This window comes from Lynx rufus, unplaced genomic scaffold (assembly GCF_022079265.1).
Source record: "Lynx rufus isolate CCGP_SWC_20201006 ecotype Redwood Valley unplaced genomic scaffold, mLynRuf1.p SCAF_5, whole genome shotgun sequence".
In the NCBI taxonomy this organism is placed as follows: Eukaryota; Metazoa; Chordata; class Mammalia; order Carnivora; family Felidae; genus Lynx; species Lynx rufus.
In genome coordinates this window covers 24581025-24607669 of record NW_025814867.1, presented here as the reverse complement: position 1 = coordinate 24607669, position 26645 = coordinate 24581025, and the positions used below count along the sequence as shown (strand labels likewise).

General features: G+C 47.6%; 1 long non-coding RNA gene across 2 annotated transcripts; it reads left to right on the top strand.

Moving 5' to 3' along the window:
* The first annotated feature begins 320 nt into the window (after window positions 1-320).
* Window positions 321-26224, top strand: LOC124527084 (uncharacterized). Of its 2 annotated transcripts, XR_006965802.1 has the most exons (5): window positions 321-589; window positions 23715-23854; window positions 24305-24419; window positions 24690-24819; window positions 25425-26224. It is a non-coding gene; the product is annotated as an uncharacterized LOC124527084 (long non-coding RNA). The 2 variants fall into 2 exon arrangements; XR_006965801.1 differs by lacking the exon at window positions 321-589 and having other exon boundaries at window positions 22267-23854.
* Window positions 26225-26645: the final 421 nt, after the last annotated feature.

The window sequence follows — 26645 nt, the reverse complement described above, 5'->3', positions numbered from 1 at the left end:
GGTGGCCCGGCACAGCTCTGGGGTCTTGGCATTTCTCCTGCCCTCTCGGAATGGGGGACAGTTCCTGGGCTGCAAGTTGTTCCCCTGGACACTCAGCACGTGGCCGCCGTGGGCAGCTCGTGAGCTCTCCCTGCATGTGGGCTCAGCCACGTCACCCTATAGGCAGAGGCTGGCGACCGAGCAGCCTCATTCTGCACTGGGGTGGGGGAGGGGTGTGTTCCCAGCCATGACTGAATGCCTTTAACTAAATTTCGAGAAGCCCTTTCTGAGAAAGCATTCCGGGCGAGGATCTGGGGTTGGGTGAGAAGTTATTAGACTCATGAAGAGCCTCCCTCATGTGATCTTTCAGGACGGTGGGGGCTTGCCAGACATGAAAGGCCAGAGGAGGCCCTGTGCTTAGCACCCTGTGCAGCTATCGCAATCATAGGGGCTGGTTATCTGTATGTTTCCTGCAGATTTTCAGTCTTTCTCTCTTGGGTGCTGTGTCTTCCTTTCCCCATCTGTGCCTCTGCGTCTGTGGCTCCGAGTGTTTCTCCGGGGTCTCTGTGTCAGTGCGTGTCTCTGAACAGCTGAGGATCTTGCTGGCATTGTGAGTATGTGTGGGTATGACTGTGTGTCCTCCCCCACCCCCCGCCCCCTCTCTCTCTCTCTCTCTCTCTCTCTCTGCGTCTCTGTGGCTAGTACTTTATCTTGGTCTGGCTCTCTCAGTCTGCATGTATCTGTTTATCTCTGTCTCTGTCTCTCTCTCTGGCTCTGTCTGGCTCTGTCTCTTGCTGTCTCTCTCTGGTCTAATACAGAAACCTTAGCGTGGGGACATGAGTGAGTCAGGACTGGCCGTGACTGGAAACCACAGGGAAACTAGCCAGGGCTGGTCTGTCTGAAGGAGAACAATCCATTTACTTCCTGGGGAAAAAGCCTGGGCACGCATTCTGTCCAGCAACCCCCACCCCCTGCCTTGCCTACCCCATGGATCCTCAGGAGAACTTCGGTCCCAGTTCTTGCCACCATGGGGGACCCCCCACCTACCCCCATCATGGGGCTGTTCTTGGACTGTGCAAAGCACCTCTGTACTCAGACTGGGCCAGACCTAACAGGCAAGAAAAGTAGCACAAGATAATCCAGTCTCAAGAGATGCTTAGGATTTGTGTGCAACCAATTAATCAATAAAATATACACGAAATTTGAATAGTTTTGCTTGATCCCTGTAAGTCTACATGGTCATAAACAATCTGATAGATTTTACTGAGAAAACTTTACATTTGGGGTCACTTATACTTGAGCAAAGGTGACCTTCATATTTACCTGTGCACTTAGGGGATGTGAGAACTGGCATGCCCACTGGGGAGCAGCTCCTGTGCCCCAAAAGTAGGGCACCCCAGGCGGCAACCAAGGGGGCCGAGCACCAAGATCTGTCTCCACCATACCTGATTCACCCTGTCCCCCACCCCCACCCCGTTACCCTAGGTACAGGTTCAGACCTCTCCTGTCAGCCCAGAACACCAGGGGCCGGCCCTGACCCAGTGCTCTTTTGCTCTCTCGCCCTGCACCTAAGTGGTCACTACAATAACGACAGCAGAGAGAGAGCTGGGACAGGTGAGAGTGTGTCTGCAGGGGCAGATCATGGGGAAGCATCCAGGCTGCTGGCATTTGGGAATGGCTTCATCCAGGAGGGGCAGCTGACCAGGAGAAAGCTTAGATAAACAGCAGGAACGCCCACCCAGCCAAAGCCCAAAGGCCCTACAGTGGGAACAGGTGTGGAGTGTGTGCGCAGGAGGGAAGTGGAGGAAGCAACCACCTGTGGTCCATGCAGATCAGTTTGGGGGCATGCAAGGTGCCCGAACAGTGGGTGATGTGGGCAGAATAGTGTCTTATGTAGAAAGAGAAGGCTGGCAGCTCCAGGATCGGTGGCAGACTCAGAGGCAAAACAGGCAGCTAGAAAACAGACCATGAAATGATTAATACCTTCATGAGGCAGAGCTGATCGAAGGGGGCTGTGCCCAACCCCAGGGGCTAGGCTGTGTGCCTTGGTTGTGTATGCGCACGTGTGCATGCCTCTGTGTGTATGCCTCTGGGCACACGCATGCGTGTGCATGTGCACAAGCCTCTCTGTGTGCCCGTGTGCGTATACATGTATTTGCACATATGTGCATGACTCTGTGTGTGCCTGTGTACATATGCATGTGTGCACATGTATGCATGCCTCTGTGTGTGCCTGTGTACATATGCATGTACTTGCACATGTGTGCATGACTCCGTGTGTGCCTGTGCACATGTATTTGCATGTGCGTGCATGCCTCTCTGTGTGTGCCTGTTTGCATATGCATGTGTGTGCATGTGGACAAGCCTCTGTGTGTGCCTGTGCGCATATGCATGTGTGTGCTCATGCGTGCATGCCTCTGTGTATATGCACTTGTGTGCATGTGTGTGCATGCCTCTGTGTGTGCCATTGCACATATGCATATGTGTGCACGCCTCTGTGTACCCGTGTGCATATGCAGGTATGTGCACGTGTGTGCATGCCTCTGTGTGTGCCGGTGCATATATGCATATGTGTGCACGTCTTGGTGTGCCCGTGTGCGTATGCATATATGTGCACGTGTGTGCATGCCTGTGTGTGCCTGTGCACGTGCATGAATGTTCATATGCGTGTGTGTGTGTATGTGTGTGGTATTGTTGCAGTCTTTCACTGAATTCCTATCCGTGGCTGGTCCCTCCCCTCTCTGTCCCTCCTCAAAGATCCTTAACTCTGTGAGCCCACAGAAAGGGTGGGCAAAGACGACAGATTTTTTAGAGCTAGGGAAGGGGATGAGGATCATGAAGACTGGGCCTAATCTATGTTCTCTCTTCCCCCATGAGTGTGAGGGGTTTACATATTCCAGCAAATCCCCTGAAATGTGTTCATATATTGGTGTTATTCACACTAGCCCATAAATGACTCAGTTGTCCACCAGCAGGGGAATGGCTACACCAGATGTGGTATAGCCCCCAGTGGAATAAAAAGGAACCACTGAGGGGACGCCTGGGTGGCTCAGTCAGTTGAGCAGCTGACTCTTGATTTTGGCTCAGGTCATGATCTGATCCCGGGGTTGTGGGATTGAGCCGTCCGTCAGGCTCCATGCTGAGTGTGGAGCCTGCTTGAGATTCTCTCTCTTTCCCTCTGCCCCTCTCCCCCTCCCTCGCTCCCTCTCTCTCCCTCTCTCTATAACGTAAAATGAAATGAAAAAGGAACCACTGGGGAAACCTGCAGCAACAGGCCAGTCTCACAGATGGTGGATGAGCGACAGAGGATGGGCCCTGAAAACTACACTCTGTAGGAGTCATCCCTGTGAAGTCCCAGAACAGGCGAAAGCATTCCTGGTGTTAGAAGGCACATCAGTGGCGCCTCAGGCGAGGAGGCGGGGTGACTGGGAGGGGTGAGAGAGCTTTCTGGGCTGAGGAAAGGACCCTGTATCTCGATGGGGCAGTCGTTAACATGGTGCAAACACCTGTCAAAACTCACTGCGTGGATTCTTTAAGATCCACTTTACCGTATGTGAATTCTAACTCAGTTAAGAAAAAAATTAGGCTGCCAATTATGAAAAAAAAAAGAAAGAAGAGGGGACAGGAGGGGAGCAGAAAGAGCAGGATGTGGCTCAACTTCTCCAGGGTCCACTCAGGGTAAATGGAGGCATTGGCCAAACCTAAAAGCAGGCCTGACAAACATGATGCTCTCTGCTCAGTGGCTGTGGCTGGTCTGGGGCGGGGTGGGGGGGGGGGGCTGGGCACGGACCGGAGAATGAGGCTCCTTAAATGGCACCGTGGGTGCCTCCCCGGCTCACTAGTCCCGGCCTGGTGTGGCCTGTGGGCAGAGCCTCCCAGGCTTTAGGAGCTGCCGTAAGTCCTGATTTTCGTGTCAGATCTCCCTGTTTTTAGTGCTGGTACCTACAGTACTAATAGCCTACTGTTGACCAGAACCCTGCTGGTCACATAGTCACCTAGGACATGTTTTGGATATGTATTGTATACTGCATTACTACAGTACCTGACTTTTTCTCAATTTTTTTCCTGATATTTCTAGCCTATGTGGTTTGTCTGTGGGTTTTTTTCAAATTGTTGCAAATCTCCAGAACCTCTTGCCATGTTTATTGCAAAAAGCCCTCACTGAGGCGGACCCGCGCAGTTCAGACCCCCGTCGTGTGAGAGTCCGCTGTGATGCCTCAGCTGCAAATCAAGCAGTGGGCCTCGCGTCAGTCCTGTTGCCAGATAACCACCTCGTTTTAAATGTTTAATCCTTGGAGCATTTATTATTATTTTTTAAAATTTTTTAGTGTTTATTTATTTTTGAGAGAGACAGAGAGAGACAGAATCCAAAGCAGGCTCCAGGCTCCGAGCTGTCGGCACAGAGCCTGACATGGGCCTGACTCACGAACTGCGAGATCATGACCCCCAACTGCAGTCAGACCCGTAACGGCTGAGTCACCGAGGCGCCCCCATCCTTGGAGCATTTCTGCCGATAGCAGGGCTGCTGGAGGTTCCTGTGCTTTGGGGGTGCACACATAGCAAATTCCTCATGTTCCCTGAGTCAAGCAAGTAGTTAAGAAAGCGGCAGAGCAGTCTGGGGCTGAGTTAGGAGGAGGCCGAGGGGTGGTGGATGCTCCTAAGAGAAAAGGTCGAGTGGGAAAGACCTCTGAGAGAGAATATCCATTCTGTGCAAATGTGTATTTGTGTGTTTTCTCTGCTGTGGTTTGGGGGAGGGGCCACAGTTCAGGTTTGGCTGGAAGGCTGGTCCTCCAGGACACCCCTGTGAGGAAAGCCCCATGGGTGGCCTCTTTGAGAAACAAGGCCCCCTCCCCCATACTGGGAGTACCCCAACGTTCTGCCTCAGCCGGGGCCCTGTGCCCCCCCCCACCCCAGTCTGGGGGGCTGCTGAGCCCCCGTGGTCCTCAGCCCCCAGAGTTCAAACACTAGCTCCAGAAAGAGCCCACGGTGGTGGCTCCTTCCCCGCCCCTCAGGCTCCTTGCCTTTAAAATGGGCATCACGACAGCTGCAGGGACTGAGCGAGGCCGTGTCTCCAAAGGCAGCCAGGTGTGCGTGTTAACAGCAGAGGGAACCTTCTGGCAGTGTGAACTCAGAACTGAGACTGCTCATGACAGAAACCATCCTGAGTGGGGTGGGGGCATGAAGAGGGCCTTTCTCCGCTGCCTGCTGAGTGCTGCCAGTCTTTCAAGGTTGCTGTCATCCCAGGCAAGCCCGGTGGGGAGAGCCCACGCATTAGAGCCAGTCTGGTTCGTGTCCTCTATGCCTGTGATGACAGAACACTGTGAGACCCCGGGCCAGTTATTGAACCGCCCTGTGCCTCGGTTTTTTCTTCTGTAAAATGGGATAATAGCAACACGTACCTCACAGGGTTGTTGCAGTGGTTAATATATGTAAAACACTCCTAGTCCTAGTCTGTGAATGCTCACTAAACAGGCTTTTCCCTCCTGGGAAAACAATTTAAGGCCAATCATAGATGGATATTAATAAAAAAAAACCTATAAGTAAAAAAAAAAGTATTCTTTTTCAATTTTTTTTTGTTTTTTACTCTTTATTTATTTTTGAGAGAGAGACAGAGCATGAGCAGGGGAGGGGCAGAGAGAGTAGGAGACACAGAATCTGAAACAGGCTCCAGGCTCTGAGCTGGCAGTACAGAGCCTGCAATGGGGCTCGAACCCATGAGCTGTGAGATCACGACCTAAGCCAAAGTCAGCTGCTTAACCAACTGAGCCACCCAGGCGCCCCCAAAAAGTATTCATTCTTATTTTGAGTCACTGCAAGTTAATAATGTGGAGGTTTTGCCCTCAAAGGGAGTGGATACAAATCCCAGCTCAACAACATACCATCGTGGCATCTGGAGTGTTGTTCTAGCTCCTCCCTCCCTCGTCCCATTGCGGGCCCTGCTCCCTGTGCCTCCTGGGTCACATGACTTGTTCTGGCCAATGGGATGTTAGCAGGAGCAGTGCAAGCAGAGGGCTGATACGTGTGTGTGTGTGTGTACCGGCGCCCACAGTGGGGCTTACTCCCTCTGGGGGCTGCCCCTGCTGTGGGGAAAATGTACCCTCGCGTGCTGGCCTAGGGACAGTGACATTTTAGGGAACCTTAAATATCTCCTTTAATTCTTACCACTCTCCTAGGAGAGGGTCTTGTCATCCCATTTTGCTGATGAGGAAACTGAGGCCCCACCGAGGTCCCAGGGTTTTAGTCCAATCGCACCACTGGTTGGTGGCACCAGGAGACTGCACCCCTCTGGTCTCAGGGCAGAGCTTGGAATGTGAGCATCCCATGTGTAGGAGTTTCTCCAGGATCAGACTCCCCATTGAAGAATCCCATATCCCCCAGTGGGCATGAGTGAGCTTCCAGAGCGGCAAGGAGGGTGCGCACATTTCCTGCTCGGGCAGACAGGGGCACTGAACAGATTCTCTCAGAAAGAAAACATTTGCCCCAGTAAGTATAATTAAGTGGTTAGTGTCTGGAGGGAGTGGGTTGCTCCTGTCACTGGGAGGTTTAGAAGTTGACAGCTGATGCAAGATTAATTTCGTGAGAAGAGGTCAACGCCTTTAGATGCTGCCTCCAGGAGCCCTCGGATCTTGAGAGGAGAGATGGTGCTTGTCTGCTGGTGGAGATGGAGAGAGGGGTTGTGGACAGGAATCTGGGGGTGTAGACAGGAGTCCGGGGACGGAGGAGTCTCCGGTGGTGCTGAGTCAGATTCCTCACCAGCCAGCTTGTCCCTGAGTGTCCCAGAGCCCAATGAAGCCTTTGATGTTGGCGATAGGTGGGAGGGGTCGGACAGGGTAGGGACAGAGGGGACACTGAGCAGGAAGTGGTTGAGAACAGAGATTTCACTGCCACTAACCAGCTGGCCCCATTCCCCTGACATCCAGGAGGGTGGGGAGTTGAAACTGCTTCAAAGGAAAGTTCTCATGTGAAAGTCGTTTCTTCACAAGACCCTGACATGCCACACATCTTCCTTTGGGTCCATTCTTGTTATGACTCCCATTCATTCACAGATGGAGAAACCGAGGCTGAGTGAGATTAAATGACTTGACTAAGGTCACCCCACTGATGATCGTACCCAGGTGTGTGTGGCTTCAGTGCCATACTCTTTGGGGAAAGTTTGATTCAATTCTTCTTAGGCATAAAGCATATATATGTCTTCTGTTGGAATGTGTTCATTAAAATTAATAACATGATACCTTATTTTTTGGCATTAGAGAAGGTGGTATTCATGTCTGTTTGCTAGAGCTCACTACTTGAAGCATTTTGATTTCTGTAATTGTCAAGGATTTGAGGTGAAAATCACTCTTAAACACATGCCATCTGTCGTTGCCTTGTTGAGTCTTTTCCAGAGGGTTCTGGTAACTTCTGTGAAGGGCACTCAGCCGCAGTGACACAGATGCCCTCTGATTTGCTGACATGAATTGGATTATTTATCCTGCACTGACTGGCTGCATTTTTAGCTTTATGGGATGGTTCTCCAGTCTCAGCCCTCTGTCATACCACCAGCTGTAACTCCAGCGGCTGTCAAAAGCCATCTCCATGCCTTCTAAACTGATGTGGACAGGAGACAACATGGCTAAGCCTTTAGATGCGTGTAAAATATGCATTAAAAGGTGTGAGGTGATGGCCGACAGACCTTCTACAGGGGCTTTTTGACATTTACAAATTATTGCTTCTTCTCCACGTCTTGCCTGCTTTCTTCCTCTCAGTTGTGTTATAGTCTGTGTTGTTACATATGTTACATCCAGATGAGTGGAGTTTTGTGCATGATGGTGAAGTCATATTAATGAAAATCTGTGGCTTGAGGCAGGCAGAAAAAGTAAAGTCCACACATCAAAGGACTTTTTTAACATTTATTCATTTTTGAGAGACAGTGCAAGGAGAGGAGGCGTAGAGAGAGACACAGAATCTAAAGCAGGCTCCAGGCTCTGAGCTGTCAGCACAGAGTCCAACATGGGGCTCGAACTTGGGAAGGGAAGATCATGACCTGAGCCGAAGTCAGATGCCCAACCAACTGAGACACGCAGGGGCCCCATGTCAAAGGTCTTTTAAATTTTTTTTTTCAACGTTTATTTATTTTTGGGACAGAGAGAGACAGAGCATGAACTCAAAGGTCTTTTAAAAGCCTGTACACCAATGCTGTTAGCAACTTTATCTGTAACAGCCAAAAACTACCAACAGCCCAAATGTCCTTCAGTGGATGAGTGGATGGAGAAACTGGCACATCCACACCATGGAATTTTACGTAGCAACAAAGGGAGCGAACTACTAGGTGGAACTCGGATGGATGGCAAGAGTGTTAGGCTGAGTGCAAATGCCAGTCCCGGAGAGGGATCACGCACAGACTATAGAACACTCTCAAATGAGAAAACTATGGCCCTGGGGACAGACCACCAGAGGCTGCAGCCGCAGGGGGGTGTGGGGGAGCTCATTGCGGTGATGGAGTCATCAGGCATCCTGACTGTGGTGGTGGCTGTGCGAGTCTGTATGTGGGGCGACATTTCATAGACACACACACACAAGAGTGCATGTGAAAAGGGGTGAAGGTGGAGTTAAGATCTGCAGTTTACTTGATAATAATGCACCAACATCAATTTCCTGGTCATGAGAACTGTTCTCTGCATAGTAAGGTGTTACCACTGGAGGAAGTTGGGTGAGGGGTACATAGGAACTCTCTGTACACTAGCTGCACAACTTCTATGTGAGCCTAACATTATTTCAAAATAAAAAGGTAAATTTCTTTTTTTTTTTTTAAGTCTACGTAAGAAAGCCAGTGGAAACACTGGATTACCTTATGTTCTCAGTCATCTCTCTCATCTTTCCTTCCGACTGTGAGCTTTCCATTTATGTACGGTGTTGAAATGGAAAATCACTTTTCCCAAGTTCTTCTTCAGTTTTTTTATTAGTATTATTTATTATTTTTTTTATTTTATTTTTTAATATAATTTGTTGACAAATTGGTTTCCATACAACACCCAGTGCTCTTCCTAGTAAGTGCCCTCCTCAGTGCCCATCACCCACTTTCCCCTCTCCCTCACCCCCCATCAACCCTCAGTTTGTTCTCAGTACCCCAAAGTCTCTTATGGTTTGCCTCCCTCCCTCTCTGAAACTTTTTCCCCCCTTCCCCTCCCCCATGGTCTTCTGTTAAGTTTCTCAAGATCCACATATGAGTGAAAACATATGGTATCCATCTTTCTCTGCCTGACTTATTTCACCTAGCATAACACTCTCCAGTTCCATCCACGTTGTTGCAAATGGCAGGATTTCATTCTTTCTCATTGCCAAGTAGTATTCCATTGTATATATGAACCACAACTTCTTTATCCATTCATCAGTTGATGGACATTTAGGTTCTTTCCATACTTTGGCTATTGTTGAAAGTGCTGCTATAAACATTGGGGTACAAGTGCCCCTATGCATCAGTACTCCTGTATCCCTTGGGTAAATTCCTAGCAGTGTGATTGCTGGGTCATAGGGTAGGTCTATTTTTAATTTTTTGAGGAACCTCCACACTGTTTTCCAGAGCAGCTGCACCAGTTTGCATTCCCACCAGCAGTGCAAGAGGGTTCCCGTTTCTCTACATCCTTGCCAGCATCTATAGTCTCTTGATTTGTTCATTTTAGCCACTCTGACCGGTGTGAGGTGGTATCTCAGTGTGGTTTTGATTTGTATTTCCCTGATGAGGAATGATGCTGAGGATCGTTTCATGTGCCTGTTGGCCATCTGGATGTCTTCTTTGGAAAAGTGTCTATTCATGTCTTCTGCCCATTTCTTCACTGGATTACTTGTTTTTCGGGTGTGGAGTTTGGTGAGCTCTTTATAGGTTTTGGACACTAGCTCTTTATCTGATGTGTCATTTGCAAATATCTTTTCCCATTCCGTTGGTTGCCTTTTAGTTTTGTTGATTGCTTCCTTTGCAGTGCAGAAGCTTTTTATCTTGATGAGGTCCAAATAGTTCATTTTTGCTTTTAATTCCCTTGCCTTTGGAGATGTGTCGAGTTAGAAATTGCTGCAGCTGAGGTCAAAGACGTTTTTCCCTGTTTTCTCCTCTAGGGTTTTGATGGTTTCCTGTCTCGCATACAGGTCCTTTATCTATTTTGAGTTTATTTTTGTGTATGGTGTAAGTAAGTGGTCTAGTTTCATTCTTCTGCATGTTGCTGTTCAGTTCTCCCAGCACCTTTTATTAAAGAGACTGTCTTTTTTCCAATGGATACCACTGGTCTGTGTGTCTGTTTTTGTGCCAAAACCATACTGTCTTGATGATTATAGCTTTGTAGTAGAGGCTAAAGTCTGGGATTGTGATGCCTCCTGCTTTGGTCTTCTTTTCAATATTACTCTGGCTATTTGGGGTCTTTTGTGGTTCCGTACAAATTTTAGGATTGTTTGTTCTAGCTTTGAGAAGAATGCTCGTGCAATTTTGAATGGGATTGCATTGAATGTGTAGATTGCTTTAGGCAGTATTGACATTTTGACAATATTTATTCTTCCAATCCATGAGCATGGAATGTTTTTCCATTTCTTTCTGTATTCTTCAATTTCCTTCATAAGCTTTTCTAGTTTTCAGCATACAGATCTTTTACATCTTGGTTAGGTTTATTCCTAGGTATTTTATGGTTCTTGGTGCAATTGTGAATGGGTTAGGTTTCTTTATTTCTCTTTATGTTGCTTCATTATTGGTGTCTAAAAATGCAACCAATTTCTGTACATTGGTTTTGTACCCTGCGACTTTGCTGAATTCATGTATCAGTTCTAGCAGACTTTTGGTGGAGTCTGTTGGGTTTTCCATGTAAAGTATCATGTCGTCTGCAAAAAGTGAAAGTTTGACCTCAACTTTACCAATTTTGATGCCTTTGATTTCATTTTGTTGCCTGCTGATGCTAGGACTCCCAACACTATGTTAAACAACAGCGGTGAGAGTGGACATACCTGTCGTGTTCCTGATCTCGGGGGTGGGGGGGAAGCTCTCATTTTTTTCCCCATTGAGGATATTAGCTATGGGCTTCTCATAAATGGCTTTTATGATGTTTAAGTATGTTCCTTCTATCCTGACTTTCTCAAGGGTTTTTATTAAGAAAGGATACTGTATTTTGTCAAATGCTTTTTCTGCATTGATTGACAGGATCATATGGTTCTTTTCTTTTCTTTAATTAATGTGATGTATCACATTGATTGATTTGTGAATGTTGAACAGCCCTGCAGCCCAGGAATGAATCCCACTTGATCATGGTGAACAATTCTTCCTATATGCTGTTGAATTCGATTTGCTAGTATCTTGTTGAGAATGTTTGCATTCATATTCATCAGGGATATTGGCCTGTAGTTCTCTTTTTTTGCTGGGTCTCTGGTTTGGGAATCAAAGTAATGCTGGCTTCATAGAATGAGTCTGACGTTTCCCCTCTCTTTCTATTTTTTGGAACAGCTTGAGAAGGATAGGTATTATCTCTGCTTTAAATGTCTGGTAGAATTCCTCAGGGAAACCATCTGGTCCAGGACTCTTATTTGTTGGGAGATTTTTGATAACTGATTCAATTTCTCCACTAGTTATGGGACTGTTCAAATTTTCTATTTCTTTGTGTTTGAGTTTTGGTAGTATGTGGGTGTCTAGGAATTTGTCCATTTCTTCCAGGTTGTTCATTTTGTTGGCATATAATTTTTCATAGTATTCCCTGATAATTGCTTGTATTTCTGAGGGATTGGTTGTAATAATTCCATTTTCATTCGTGATTTTATCTATTTGGGTCCTCTCTCTTTTCTTTTTGAGAAACCTGGCTACAGGATTACAATTTAGTTTATTTTTTCAAAAAACCAACTCTTGGTTTCATTGGTCTCTACTGTTTTTTTGGATTCTGTATTGTTTATTTCTGCTCTGATCTTTATTATTTCTCTTCTTCTGCTGGGTTTGGGATGTCTTTGCCGTTCTGCTTCTATTTCCTTTAGGTGTGCTGTTAGATTTTGTATTTGGGATTTTTCTTGTTTCTTTTTTTTTTTAACATGAAATTTATTGTCAAATTGGTTTCCATACAACACCCAGGGCTCATCCCAAAAGGTGCCCTCCTTAATACCCATCACCCACCCTCCCCTCCCTCCCACCCCCATCAACCCTCAGTTTGTTCTCAGTTTTTAAGAGTCTCTTATGCTTTGGCTCTCTCCGTCTCTAATCTCTCTTTTTTTTTTTCTTCCCCTCCCCCATGGACTTCTATTAAGTTTCTCAGGATCCACATAAGAGTAAAAACATATGGTATCCATCTTTCTCTGTATGACTTATTTCACTTAGCAGCACACTCTCCAGTTCCATCCACGCTGCTACAAAGGGCCATATTTCATTCTTTCTCATTGCCACATAGTATTCCATTGTGTATATAAACCACAATTTCTTTATCCATTCATCAGTTGATGGGACATTTAGGCTCTTTCCATAATCTGGCTATTGTTGAAAGTGCTGCTATGAACATTGGGGTACAAGTGCCCCTATGCATCAGCACTCCTGTATCCCTTGGGTAAATTCCTAGCAGTGCTATTGCTAGGTCATAGGGTAGATCTATTTTAATTTTTTGAGGAACCTCCACACTGTTTTCCAGAGTGGCTGCACCAGTTTGCATTCCCACCAACAGTGCAAGAGGGTTCCCGTTTCTCCACATCCTTGCCAGCATCTATAGTCTCTGATTTGTCATTTTAGCCACTCTGACTGGTGTGAGGTGATATCTGAGTGTGGTTTTGATTTGTATTTCCCTGATGAGGAGCGACATTGAGCATCTTTTCATGTGCCTGTTGGCCATCCGGATGTCTTCTTTAGAGAAGTGTCCATTCATGTTTTCTGCCCATTTCTTCACTGGATTATTTGTTTTTCGGGTGTGGAGTTTGGTGAGCTCCTTATAGATTTTGGATACTAGCCCTTTGTCCGACATGTCATTTACAAATATCTTTTCCCATTCCGTTGGTTGGCTTTTAGTTTTGTTGGTTGTTTCCTTTGCTGTGCAGAAGCTTTTTATCTTGATGAGGTCCCAATAGTTCATTTTTGCTTTTAATTCCCTTGCCTTTGGGGATGTGTCAAGTAAGAGATTGCTGCGGCTGAGGTCAGAGAGGTCTTTTCCTGCTTTCTCCTCTAGGGTTTTGATGGTTTCCTGTCTCACATTCAGGTGCTTTATCCATTTTGAGTTTGTTTTTGTGAATGGTGTAAGAAAGTGGTCTAGTTTCAGCCTTCTGCATGTTGCTGTCCAGTTCTCCCAACACTATTTGCTAAAGAGACTGTCTTTTTTCCATTGGATGTTCTTTCCTGCTTTGACAAAGATTAGTTGGCCATACGTTTGTGGGTCTAGTTCTGGGGTTTCTATTCTATTCCATTGGTCTATGTGTCTGTTTTTGTGCCAATACCATGCTGTCTTGATGATTATAGCTTTGTAGTAGAGGTTGAAGCCTGGGATTGTGATGCCTCCTGCTTTGGTCTTCTTCTTCTTCAAAATTACTTTGGCTATTTGTCCACGAATTTGTCCATTTCTTCCAGGTTGTCCAGTTTGTTGGCATAATTTTTCATAGTATTCCCTGATAATTGCTTGTATCTCTGAGGGATTGGTTGTAATAATTCCATTTTCATTCATGATTTTATCTATTTGGGTCATCTCCCTTTTCTTTTTGAGAAGCCTGGCTAGAGATTTACAATTTTGTTTATTTTTTTCAAAAAACCAACTCTTGGTTTCATTGATCTTCTCTACAGTTTTTTTTAGATTCTATATTGTTTACTTCTGCTCTGATCTTTATTATTTCTCTTCTGCTGGGTTTGGGGTGTCTTTGCTGTTCTGCTTCTATTTCCTTTAGGTGTGCTGTTAGATTTTGTATTTGGGATTTTTCTTGTTTCTTGAGATAGGCCTGGATTGCAATGTGTTTTCCTCTCAGGACTGCCTTCGCTGCGTCCCAAAGCGTTTGGATTGTTGTATTTTCATTTTCATTTGTTTCCATATATTTCTTAATTTCTTCTCTAATTGCCTGGTTGACCCATTCATTCTTTAGTAGGGTGTTCTTTAACCTCCATGCTTTTGGAGGTTTTCCAGACTTTTTCCTGTGGTTGATTTCAAGCTTCACAGCATTGTGGTCTGAAAGTATGCTTGGTATGATCTCAATTATTTTATACTTATGAAGGGCCCTTTTGTTACCCAGTATGTGATCTATCTTGGAGAATGTTCCATGTGCACTCGAGAAGAAAGTATATTCTGTTGCTTTGGGATGCAGAGTTCTAAATATATCTGTCAAGTCCATCTGATCCAATGTATCATTCAAGGCCCTTGTTTCTTTATTGATCCTGTGTCTAGATGATCTACCCATTGTTGTAAGTGGAGTATTAAACTCCTCTGCAATTACCACATTCTTATCAATAAGGCTGTTTATGTTTGTGAGTAATTGTTTTATATATTTGGGGGCTCTCATATTCAGCGCATAGACATTTACAATTGTTAGCTCTTCCTGATGGATAGACCCTGTAATTATTATATAATGCCCTTCTTCATCTCTTGTTACAGCCTTTAATTTAAAGTCTAGTTTGTTTGATATAAGTATGACTATTCCAGCTTTCTTTTGACTTCCAGTAGCATGATAGATAGTTCTCCATCCCCTCGCTTTCAATCTGAAGGTGTCCTCAGGTCTAAAATGAGTCTCTTGTAGACAGAAAATAGATGGGTCTTGTTTTTTTTTTTATCCATTCTGATACCCTATGTCTTTTGGTTGGAGCATTTAGTCCATTTACATTCAGTGTTATTATTGAAAGATACGGGTTTAGAGTCATTGTGATGTCTGTAGGTGTCATGCTTGTAGCGATGTCTCTGGTACCTTGTCTCACAGGATCCCCCTTAGGATCTCTTGTAGGGCTGGTTTAGTGGTGACGAATTCCTTCAGTTTTTGTTTGTTTGGGAAGACCTTTATCTTTCCTTCTATTCTAAATGACAGACTTTCTGGATAAAGGATTCTCAGCTGCATATTTTTTCTGTTCATCACATTGAAGATTTCCTGCCATTCCCTTCTGGCCTGCCAAGTTTCCATAAATAGATCCATTACTAGTCTTATTGGTCTCCCTTTATATGTTAGAGCATGTTTATCCCTAGTTGCTTTCAGAATTTTCTCTTTATCCTTGTATTTTGCCAGTTTCACTATGATATGTCGTGCAGAAGATCGATTCAAGTTATGTCTGAAGGGAGTTCTCTGTGCCTCTTGGATTTCTATGCCTTTTTCCTTCCCCAGATCAGGGAAGTTCTCAGCTATAATTTCTTCAAGTACACCTTCACACCTTTCCCTCTCTCTTCCTCCTCTGGAATTGCAGTTATGTGTATATTACTGCATTTAATTGTGTCACTTAGTTCTCTAAGTCTCCCCTCATACTCCTGGATTTTTTTATCTCTCTTTTTCTCGGCTTCTCTTTTTCCATAATTTTATCTTCTAATTCACCTATTCTCTCCTCTGCCTCTTTAATCCGAGCTGTGGTCGCCTCCATTTTATTTTGCAGCTCATTTATAGCATTTTTTAGCTCCTCCTGACTGTTCCTTAGTCTCTTGATCTCTGTAGCAATAGATTCTCTGCTGTCCTCTATACTTTTTTCAAGCCCAGTGATTAATTTTATGACTTTTATTTTAAATTCATTTTCTTTTACATTGCTTAAATCGTTTTTGATCAGTTCGTTAGCTGTTGCTGCTTCCTGGAGTTTCTTTTGAGGAGAATTATTCCGTTTCGTCATTTTGGATAGTCCCTGTAGTGGCGTGGAACTGCAGGGCTATTCCTCTGTGCTGTCTGGAGTAACTTGCGTTGGTGGGCAGGGCTGAAGTCAGACCTGATGTGTCCCCCAGCCCACCACTGGGGCCACAGTCAGACTGGTGTGTACCTTCTCTTCCCCTCTCCCAGGGGCAGGACTCACTGTGGAGTGGTGTCGCCCCTGTCTGGGCTATTTGCACACCGCCAGGCTTATGGTGCTGCTTCAATGGGATCTGGCGTATTAGCCGGGGTGGATCAGCAAGATGCACAGGGGCGGGAAGGGCAGACTCAGCTCGCTTTGCCTTCGGTGGTCCGCTTCGGGAGGGGCCCTGTGGCACCAGGAGGGAGGCAGACCCGTCGGAGGGATGGATCCACAGAAGCACAGTGTTGGGTGTTTGCGTGGTGCAAGCAAGTTCCGTGATGGGAACTGGTTCCCTTTGGGATTTTGGCTGGGGGATGGGTGAGGGGGATGGCACTTCCCAGCACCTTTGTTCCCCACCAAGCTGAGCTCTGTCCTCTGGGGCTCAACAACTCTCCCTCCCATTGTCCTCTAGTCCTCCTGCTCTCGGAGCAGAGCTGTTGACTTATAATATTCCAGATGTTAAGTCCTGCTGGCTGTCAGAACACACTCTGTCTGGCCCCTCTGCTTTTGCAAGCCAGACTCGGGCTCTGCCTTGCAGGGCGGGCTGCCCCTCCACCGCCCTGGCTCCCTCCCGCCAGTCCGTGTAGCACGCACTGCCTCGCCGCCCTTCCTACCCTCTTCCGTGGGCCTCTCGTCTATGCTTGGCTCCAGAGAGTCCATTCTGCTAGGCTTCTGGCAGTTTTCTGGGTTATTTAGGCAGATGTGGGCGGAATCTAAGTGGTCAGCAGGACGCCGTGAGCCCAGCATCCTCCTACGCCGCCATGTTCCTCCCTTATTTCTTGAGATAGGCCTGCATTGCAATTTATTTTCCTCTTAGGACTGCCTTTGCTGCACCCCAAAGGATTTGGATTGTTGTATTTTCATTTTCATTTGTTTCCATATACTTCTTAATTTCTTCTCTAATTGCCATTCATTCTTTAGTAGGATGTTCTTTAACTTCCATGCTTTTGGAGGTTTTTCAGACTTTTTCCTGTGGTTGATTTTAAGTTTCATAGCATTTTGATCTGAAAGTGTGCATGGTATGATCTCATTTATTTTATATTTATTGAGGGCTGTTTTGTGACCCAGTATGTGATCTATCTTGGAGAATGTTCCACGTGCACTCAAGAAGAAAGTATGTTCTGTTACTTTGGGATGCAGAGTTCAAATATATCGGTCAAGTCCATCTGATCCAATGTATCATTCAAGGCCCTTGTTTCTTTATGGATCCTGTGTCTAGATCTATCCATTGTTGTAAGTGGAGTATTAAAGTCCCCTGCAATTACCACATTCTTATCAATAAGGCTGCTTATGTTTGTGAGTAATTATTTTATATATTTAGGTCCTTCGAATTCAGGGCATAGACATTTATAATTGTTAGCTCTTCCTGATGGACAGACCCTGTAATTATTATATAAAGCCCTTCTTCATCTCTTGTTACAGCCTTTAATTTAAAGTCTAGTTTGTCTGATATAAGTATGGCTATTCCAGATTTCTTTCTTATACTACTTAAATCTGTTTTGATCAATTCTTTGGCTGTCACTTCTTCCTGGAATTTCTTTGGAGGAGAATTCTTCCATTTCATCATTTTGGCTAGTTTTCTGTCCGTTATGAGTTTTAACAGCTTGTTATGTGCTGCACCTGTGAGTACTCCTATATTAAAGGGGGGTCATACAGTGTCCAGGGCCTGGCCCTTCAGGAAGTGATTTTTGGAGAGTGTTACTTGCTCTCTGTTGTTGTCACTTTGGTTATTTTATTTCCCTACTCATAGTGATGTTTTGGACCCTCCGTCAGGTGTGCTTTGATGTATTCCTTGAAGTAGCCCTGTGAAGGAAAACACACAGGAGACAAAAACATGCAAACACACAAGCAAATAAAACAAACAAACAACAGAAAACAAAAGTCTAAAAACAATCCAAAAGCAAAAACCAGAAACACAGTAAAGAACAGGGTGGAGGCAGTGCTGATGGAAGAGCACATACAAAGAGAGAAATGACAGGGGCGGGGGAAAAGAAGAAATAAACATTGACTGGGCAGAGAGACTAAAAGGCTTAATCCAGAGAGAGAGAGAAAGGAAAATAAGAAAGGAGGCGGGGAAAAAAGAAATGAACATAAAGTTACCCAGACAGAGAAACTATATGGCTTGATTATTCCAGAGAGAGAGAGAAAGGAATGTAAAGAAGGAGGTGTAAAACATGTATGAATAAATATGTCTGTTTAAATATGTCTGTTTAAACAAACCAATAACCAGAGTAACCAGCCTAGAGGAGGGAAGAGATAAGGAGGAGAAATTGGGGGGAGAATTTATCTATATATCCAGAATTGACCTAGAATTAATCCAGGCAATGCAGCAGCGCTGGTCTGGAGAAGGAGGCCGTATAGTTCCACAGCGTCTATCCCGCTCCAGTAGATATGCAGTTACCTGGCGTGGAGGGCATGGTCTGGTGTAGGCTGGTCCTGTCTCCACCGTGGGCCCCGCAGACCGATCCCCGAGGCCCCGCCTTATTGGTGGTGAGGAGAAAAATGGCGACCCCCCAGTCTCTTCTCCACGACATGGTGTCCCAAATCACTCCTTTGCAGCCCTCCTCGCTGTGCCAGGGCGCAGACGAGGCTCTCTGTCTTGCTCCGCCGACTCCTTTGCCCCGGAGGCTTGGCTGGGAATTAAACTCCTGCTCGTGTGCCCCAGTACTGGGGAAGCATCTCCCGATATGAGGTCCCAGCTGGTTTTGTCCTGTGCCGAGACCTTCAGGGGAGGGGACCGGTTTCTCCTGCTGCAGACTGGGCCGCTGATCTACCACGGAACCCAGGAGTGGCTCCCCTCCTCCCCAGGTGTGCAAACAGGGCAGCAGACCCCAGTCCGAAGATGGGATCTGTAGTTAGAGATCCTGTAACCTGCAGTTAGAGATGGGATCCTTCTTCGTCCAGGTCTGATGTTTTTTCTCTTGTCCAGATACAGTCCTACGCTTCCCCAGCCGCTCTTTCTCTTCCCTTTGTCTCTCGGCAGAAGATGATCCGTCCCCTCCATGCCTACATGGCCCGTTTTGTCTCCCCTAGTTCACAATCACTCACCTATGGTCTCTCAAGTTGTCCCATTTTCTTCCTGGTAGATTCAGTCTCTTTTCCTCCCAGACTCTTGGGGTTCAAAGTCCTTTGGCTTCAGCCCTTCTTTATTTGGGAGACACGGGAAGTACAGATCCCCCTACTTCTCTGCCATGTTGGCCGAGTCCCTATTACTTATTATTATTATAAACATAATTATTCACCATGACTCTGAGCTCTTCATTTACCCAAACCAGTGACCCAGATTTGTAACATCTATGAGACCAGAGGAGGCTGGGGTGGGGGACTGGCAAGAATGGTGACATTAGACTATCACCTCCATAAGGACCTGTTTTTTTTTCCACTACTGCTTCCCTGGTGCCTAGAATGGTGTCTGAAATACTTGTTGAATGCATGTGTATGCAGAAATATGTGTCCATAGATCCATAGGAGATGCATATGTTCTGTTGTTGGGTACTCACAATTATTTGATTATATGCAGACGGAAGACAGTTTCATTGAGAGAGAAGAGGGAAAGGGAGGGAGGGAAGGGGGACAGGGAGGGGAGAGGAAGATATTTACTGAACACAATGCAGAACGTTTCTCGGGCCTCTTCCCAGACAACCCCCGCCCCCACTGACCAGCAGCAACCACTCTCTGAGGTCCGTCACTATAGACTCATTTTTGTCTTTTCCTGAACTTTATCTAAATGGAATCCTAGTAGGGACTCCTTCTTGTTTGGTTTTTGTAGCTCACCCTTATGTCCATGAGGTCCATCCATGCTGCGTGTACCCAAGGCTCACTCCTTTGTGCTGCTGAGTGGCTCTCCGTCACCTGGCCGTTCCGCCATTTGCTGTCCGTTGATGGACTTTTGGGTGATTTCCAGTTTGGGGCTATAGTGAACAAAGCTGTTGTGAATGGTAATGTGTAAGTCTTTTTGTGAGGCGTGTATTTCATCTTTCTTCAGTAAATACTTAGGGGTGTGATTGCTGGTTAAGTGTATGTTTAACTTTATTAGAAGCCCCTGAACTATTTTACAAAGTCATTGCACCATAACTCCCACTAGAAATCATGAGTTATAATTCCTCCACATCTTTGCTCTCCCTATCGGCAACAGCCTGTTGTCCCAGGAACAGGTTGTGGGGCCTTCACTGATGCACTGATTCCCTCTCACCCTCCCCTCTTTCATCTGCAGCCATTTGTGCCGTGCCCAGATTCCAGGATCTGGAGGGAGGGTGAGCATGCCCACACCCTCAGCTCTGGAAGTTCCCACTCTAGGCCCCTACAGGTGATTTCTGTGCAGTTCCTACCTCTCATTTCATCAATAAGGAGATAAGACTGGGGTCCAGAGAGGGGGAGGTGACTTGCCCAAGGCTACCCAGCGAGAAGCAGGGCCAAGGCAGAGACTCAGATCCTTCTTATTTCGAGCTCATGCTCCTCCCTGACACCAGAAATGTCTCTCTAGACTGTCTTTCTTTCCTTCTTTTATCCCAGCCTCTCTGCCTTTGCTCATGCTGTTTCCCTACAGCAGTGCCAATCTCCCCAGGCTCCTGTCTGAGACAGCCTGGCCATTCTGAGGCGATTCCTTAAATTTGAGCTTTGAACTACAGATATTGTAGAAGCCTTCACCTCTAATAAACACAACCCCAGAGTGGGGAGAAGGTCCCAGAGAGGACTTGGAGTCCTCAGACCTTGCTGGGGTCTCTCGCTTAGGGCCCCCACCCCACCAAGAACCTCCCTTGCTCCCTCCCTGCTCAGGGCCTCACCTCTGCACACTCTGTGTATGCCGCTACTCCCAGTGTCTAGAACACCTCCCCACAAAACCGCCCAGTCAACTCCAAGGTCCAGCTCAACACTTCGCTTCTTTGGGCAAATCCACCTGCTACCCTTTCTTCCTGGTTTGGCACACATCACATCCCTCCTCTACTCCTGAGTCCGCCTTTCTCAAATTCACAAATTGTCATATTTGGACTTGTCAGGGAATATACACGGTAGCAACAGGTTCCCCAAGGCCAGTCCCTTGGCTGGGCTGGGTGTGTGTGGCCCTCGGAATGCACCTGTCCACCACACATATATTCCTAATAAAGGGCTTGTTTGGCTTGTCACATCCATGCAGAAGGGCAATGAAGTCTACACCTAGAAAGTAAATGTGTTATGTGGCCCTTCCTCTTCCAGAGGTTGAGGGTGGACAGGGCAGTGTCTACGGGGTACTCACCATGAGTCTTGCCCTTCACTTACTTTAAACCATCTGCTTCTCACACATGTCCTGGGAGGCAGGTAACGTTTCCCATTCCCAGGTAAGAAAATGGAGGTTGAGAGAAGTGCACGTTGCTCAAGAGCTCACAGCTTATGTGGAGGCAGAGGCCCTTCTTGAACCCAGATCCACTGCCTGAACAATCCCATATTCCTGCCCTCACACACCTTTTCCATGGAGAGGCTCCTTGCTCTCGGTTCATAATAGGACAGTTGCACAAGTTATTGACCAAAATTAGTTGGAAATTTTGAAATTGGATCTAGGTCACTCACTGAAGGCTGATTTGTCTCTTCAAAGAAAGGGGCCAGTGTCTCCAGTGTGACTTTGGGTCATATATGTCTTAAGCTGAGTCACAGTTACAGGGCCCTCTCCCAGGTGTTTCTGAGAAAAGAACTTCCAGAGCAGAAGTTGCTTTGCAGACCCATCAGAGCTCAGGGAGCATCAGCAATGAGATGGAGGCAGACTAGATATTTCCTGGGGGTGGGGGCAAGAGAGAGAAGAGGTGGTCTGGGGGGATACCGGGATATTTCATGGCAGGGGCTAAGATGCCTGCTGCTTCTCCACTGTTCTTTTTTTAAAAAAAATTTTTTTTCAACGTTTATTTATTTTTGGGACAGAGAGAGACAGAGCATGAACGGGGGAGGGGCAGAGAGAGAGGGAGACACAGAATCAGAAGCAGGCTCCAGGCTCTGAGCCATCAGCCCAGAGCCCGACGCGGGGCTCGAACTCACGGACAGCGAGATCGTGACCTGGCTGAAGTCGGACGCTTAACCGACTGCGCCACCCAGGCGCCCCTCTTCTCCACTGTTCTAGGGCATCATCATTGCCACCTAGCTGGAATTTTGTCCAAAGTCAACTGCATTCTGGGAAAAGAACTTGCAAAATCCCTCTCAGAAGGAGGCTTGGAGCCTCCTCCATTCCGGTCTGTAACTTGCTTTAGAAACCATCCTCCTGGGCCCCCAGGTGTGCCTTCTGCTCCTGGACGTTTGACCAGGCCTCAGTTCTTTGGATACATTAGTAGTTCATCTGAGCCTATAGTGGGTTAAAAGCCAACTTTTCTGCATTGCATCTTCCCCTGAGCAGCAGCTATGGTGTTAAGGAACCCTCTTCTTGGCTGAATTAAGTCCTTCAAAACATGTGGCCATTCAACTCTATACACTCTACAGAGTAGGATAATATTATGGCCGTTTCTTTGAGTAATCGTCTGAATTTGTAAACTGTAGGCACTGATCCAATAGTGGGGCATGCCCAGCACTAATAAAATAAAATAAGGTAGAAGGTATTAGAATCAGGAAGCATCACATGCAGGATGAGCAAGTTTGTTTCATGAACCTTCTATTTCAGTTGCATGGGTGAGTGTGTGTGTGTGTGTGTGTGTGTGTGTGTGTATCCAGGGTGTGTCAGAGGCGGCTGACTGGCTGCCAGATCTGTGCTCCCCTCTCGGAGAATACGTGTGTCCCGAGGGAGGGGGTGGGCTCCTGGAGTGACCATCTCCAGACCCTTGCTCTAGGAAGGGCCCCTGGGTGACTTGCCCTCACTAATGGAATATGATTGAAAGTGACATTTTACTTCTGGGTCAGGGTGGCTGGGTTCCTGAATCACTTTGTGGATTCAGGATTCACCCACAAAGCAGGAAACAGTGCATTGAAATTATGTGAGTGAGAAATGAACTTTTCTCGTGTTAAGCCACTGACATCTTGGGATGTGAGTTATAGCACTTGAGGTTGTCCTATGTAGTACGTGTAAAATGTTTGTCTTAACGTGGGTTATGGTCAGAAAAGTTTGAAAAAAGGACCTGATCTAATGTAACCCTTTCATTTTCCGACGGAGAAGCCAAGTGTCAGGAACTGGGAGGGGCTCCCCATGTCTTCTGAATGAGCTGGGACCAAACCCTGCCTAAGCAGGAGGATGACTGCTGTGTGGCCTGGGTGGGCTTTGTGTACTGCTGGACAGGGCAGAGCTGACTGCTGGGCTGCTGACTCCTGGGACAGTGCTCCTCCCACGCGCTCAGGGGCACGGATCTGACATTTACACTGTGCTTTGGGGCCTCTGCCCACAGCTGGGGACAGGAAGGGTGAACTCTGCCTGGCCTGCTGAACTAACTCTCACCTGGCTTCTGCTCAGGCTCTGTGGTTAACATCTCTGCGGCGTACCAACAGACTTTCTCTGAAAATCTAAGTTTCTCTGAATCTCTGAGGTGGCAGGATTCTGAGAAACCTGGCAGCGGCCTGGTCACCGCCATGAGAGCACTAGCTGAATTATACGCACATACGCCCAGGAACGACACCTCCATTTTTAACACGCAGTGAGTTCGGGCCCTGGTGCTGATGCTGACACCGGCAGGTAGGAGCCTTCAGCCATCACGTTCATGCATCCCACAGACTGGCAGAGCCTGTCACCCAGGTGCTGAGGCCACCCTGGATCAGCGGGGGAGGGCACAAGGCTTGTGCCTTCCCCATCACCTAGCCCCGTGACGTTATTGTAAGAGTTAATCATGCAAGTGCTCAGTACCTGGGCACAGTACCTGACACTTCGCTGACCTGATTGTATTTGCAGCACCCCTGTCATGTGGACAAGCTTGGCATTCTCCCCATCATATTACAGATAAGGAAATGGAGGCTCTCAGAGCTCACCTGTCAGACTCAAAGAACCTTCTTCACTGGCTGGACATGGGCTGGAGCCCTGGCATCTTGAAAGTAAGACAGGCAGGGCCCAGGGCATTGGGGTCCAGTGGCACTAAAATCTCCTCTGAATGGGGGTTGGTTGGGAGTGATACTGGCCTCCCGCTCCCCCCAGTCTGTCAGAACTGGCCCCGGCTCTTTCCCCACGGGTAATGTTTGTGGGAATGAGAGCAAAGAGGCTTGGGAAAAATCTAGGACAGGCTGGGTCTCATAATCTGGGGAAAGTAAAGGGTGTCCCGGCCTCCTAACTCCTGCATTCTGGGGCTCCCAGGGTCATCTACTCACCTCCTCCCCTTCCATACACTGCTCCTGCGTCTTCACCCATACCCAGTGGTCCAAGCGCAGTTACGGCAAGGGAAGTGTGGTCCAGCTGTGTCCCTGCCCCGGGGGAAAAGGAACTGGCCATCCTGAAGAGTCTCTGCCACGTCATTCTCATCTGAAATTATCTCGTTCATTTGTTCACAGAAGCAATGCATTGAATAAGAAGGCTTTGCCTGTCTCCCTCGCTGGACCCCGAGCTCCCTGAAGACAGGGGTCTTGTCTGTCTTGTTCACCGTGCGTCTCCAGCTCCTAGAACACAGTAAGTGCTCTACAAATATGGGTGAACGAATTGCTAAAGCTCAGACCCTCTTTTCAAGGAGGGAAATGCAAGTTCTGGACTTGGAGGGCTGGTCACAAGACGAGGGGGTTTGGAGGAGATGAGTCCTGCTAGGGTGTTAGGGAAAGTCACCCATTGCTGCATCACCACCAACCATGAAACTTAACGGCTTAAATCAACAATCGTTTTGTTTGCTCACGATTGTGTAATTTGGGAGGAGTTCAGCAGGTGTGCCTTGTCTCTGCTCCACAGTGTCAACTGGGACCGAAGGATCCGCTTCCAAGACGGCTCACTCTAAGTCGGCCGCTGGCTGTTGGTTTCACACAGGCCTCTCTGCAGGGCTGCTTGGGTTTTCTTGCCGCGTGATGACTGGGTTCTAAGAGTGAGTATACCAAAGACAGGAAGTAGAAGCGGTCTGGCCTCTTAAGGTCTGGGCCCAGAAACTGTCATTGCATCATGTCCTCCATATTTTACTGGTTAAAAAGTCCCAGAGCCAAGAAAGATTCAAGGGGCTCTTGATGGAAAGAGTGTCAAAAAGTTTTGGGGCCCTGCCTAAAACCATCACAGAAGGCTTCCTGGAGGAGAGGTGTGAGTAGCTACAAACATTAGAGGTTTGAACAGCACCTTTAAGCTCTTCGGTATGGCTGGAGCGGGACTACCTTGGACTACCGCAGCATGGCCGAGGCCTCGCTCTGGCTACCCTGAAGAAGCCTCCAGTCAAAGGGCGTGGTGGATTGTATTCTCCCAATGTGGCCATAGCACTTCCTGTCTCACACGTGCTTCCAGAATGTTGCCTATTTCAACAACTGGAATCTATTTCCCCTCCCCTTGAAACGGGACGGACGTGTGACTACCTCAACAAAAAGACTGGGGCAGAAGCGACGCTGTGTGACTTCTGAGTCTAGGTCATAAAAGGAGACAGGACTTCCCCTTGGTGCTCACTCTCTCTCTCTTCCCCTCTCTCTCTCTCTCTCTCTCTCTCTCCAGACACTCGCTCTTGGAACTGAGGCACCATGCTGCAAGGAAGCCCAGGCCACGTGAAGAGGCCACTTTGGGGATCCCAGCAGATAGCCCATGATCCTGGCATCAACTGTCAGGCGTCTAAGTGAGCCATTTCAGAGGACCCCGGCCCCCAGCCTTCGAGTCTTCCATCAGAGGCACCAGTGACAAACCATCCTCACCATGTTCTGTCTGCATTCCGGACCCACACGACCCATGGGCATGATAAATGGTTACTTAATGCCAACTTTTCAGTGATTTGTTGGGTAGCCATAGTAACTGGCACACCGGGCAAAGTGAAATATAACAATGCGACCTCCAGAAAGCAGTTCCACGGGCAGGAGGAGTCTGGTGGAAACTCACCAGAACGGTCCGGCCATTGAAGCTGGCTTCCACCAGGTATAAACTGGGGAGCAAGGGAAGGTGTTTTGGACAGAGAAAAGGGCATATGTGAGGCCTTGAGCCAGGAAGGGGCCCAGCAGGAAGAAGGTTAGTGGGCTAGGGGGACAGGGTGGGTGGTACAAGGGGCCACCCTTCATCCTGGGCACTTGGAGGAGAGCCCTGGGTCAGATCCGCTTCCAGGTAAGGAGGGGGGATGGTAAGTCAGAGGAACAAGGCCCAGCGAGTGAGGAAGAGGCCTCGAGGCCTCTGCTGTGCAGGTGCGTGGGTAAGAGGGCCTGCCCAAGCTGTGGGATGGGAGGCTGTGCGGGAACCAGACGCTCCTGACTGGATGGATGCGGGGCTAGGACCAGAAGCTGAGGTGGCAGGAGGTGGGGATCCCCATGTTGAGGGACAAGGGGAAGGGCAGCGTACGATGCTCTTCTTTCGACAGCATGGCCTTTGTTAGCTGTCCTTCCTCTGGGAAGATCCCCTGGGGATGTGACATCTACTGCAGTCCCTTTCCCCCTTCAGTTACACCTTGTGACGAAACTCCTTATCCCTCTGAGACAGACAGACACAGGAGACTGTGGCTGCTTCCTCAACAACGGCTGCCGTGAGCTCAGGCCTCAGGTGTCTGCTAGGGCCCCCCAGCTGGGTACGCTTTCTGGCCAGAACTGCTGCGAGAGCGTCAAGCCTACATTACAGCACATGCTGGGGGAAACGCATCCTGCTTGGTGGCTGTCCGCGCACCCTGCCCCCCGGATCCTAGCTCCTGGCGGGGACTTGCAGGGAGTAGAGTGTCCCTGCCTCGCCGCAGGAGGAGGATGG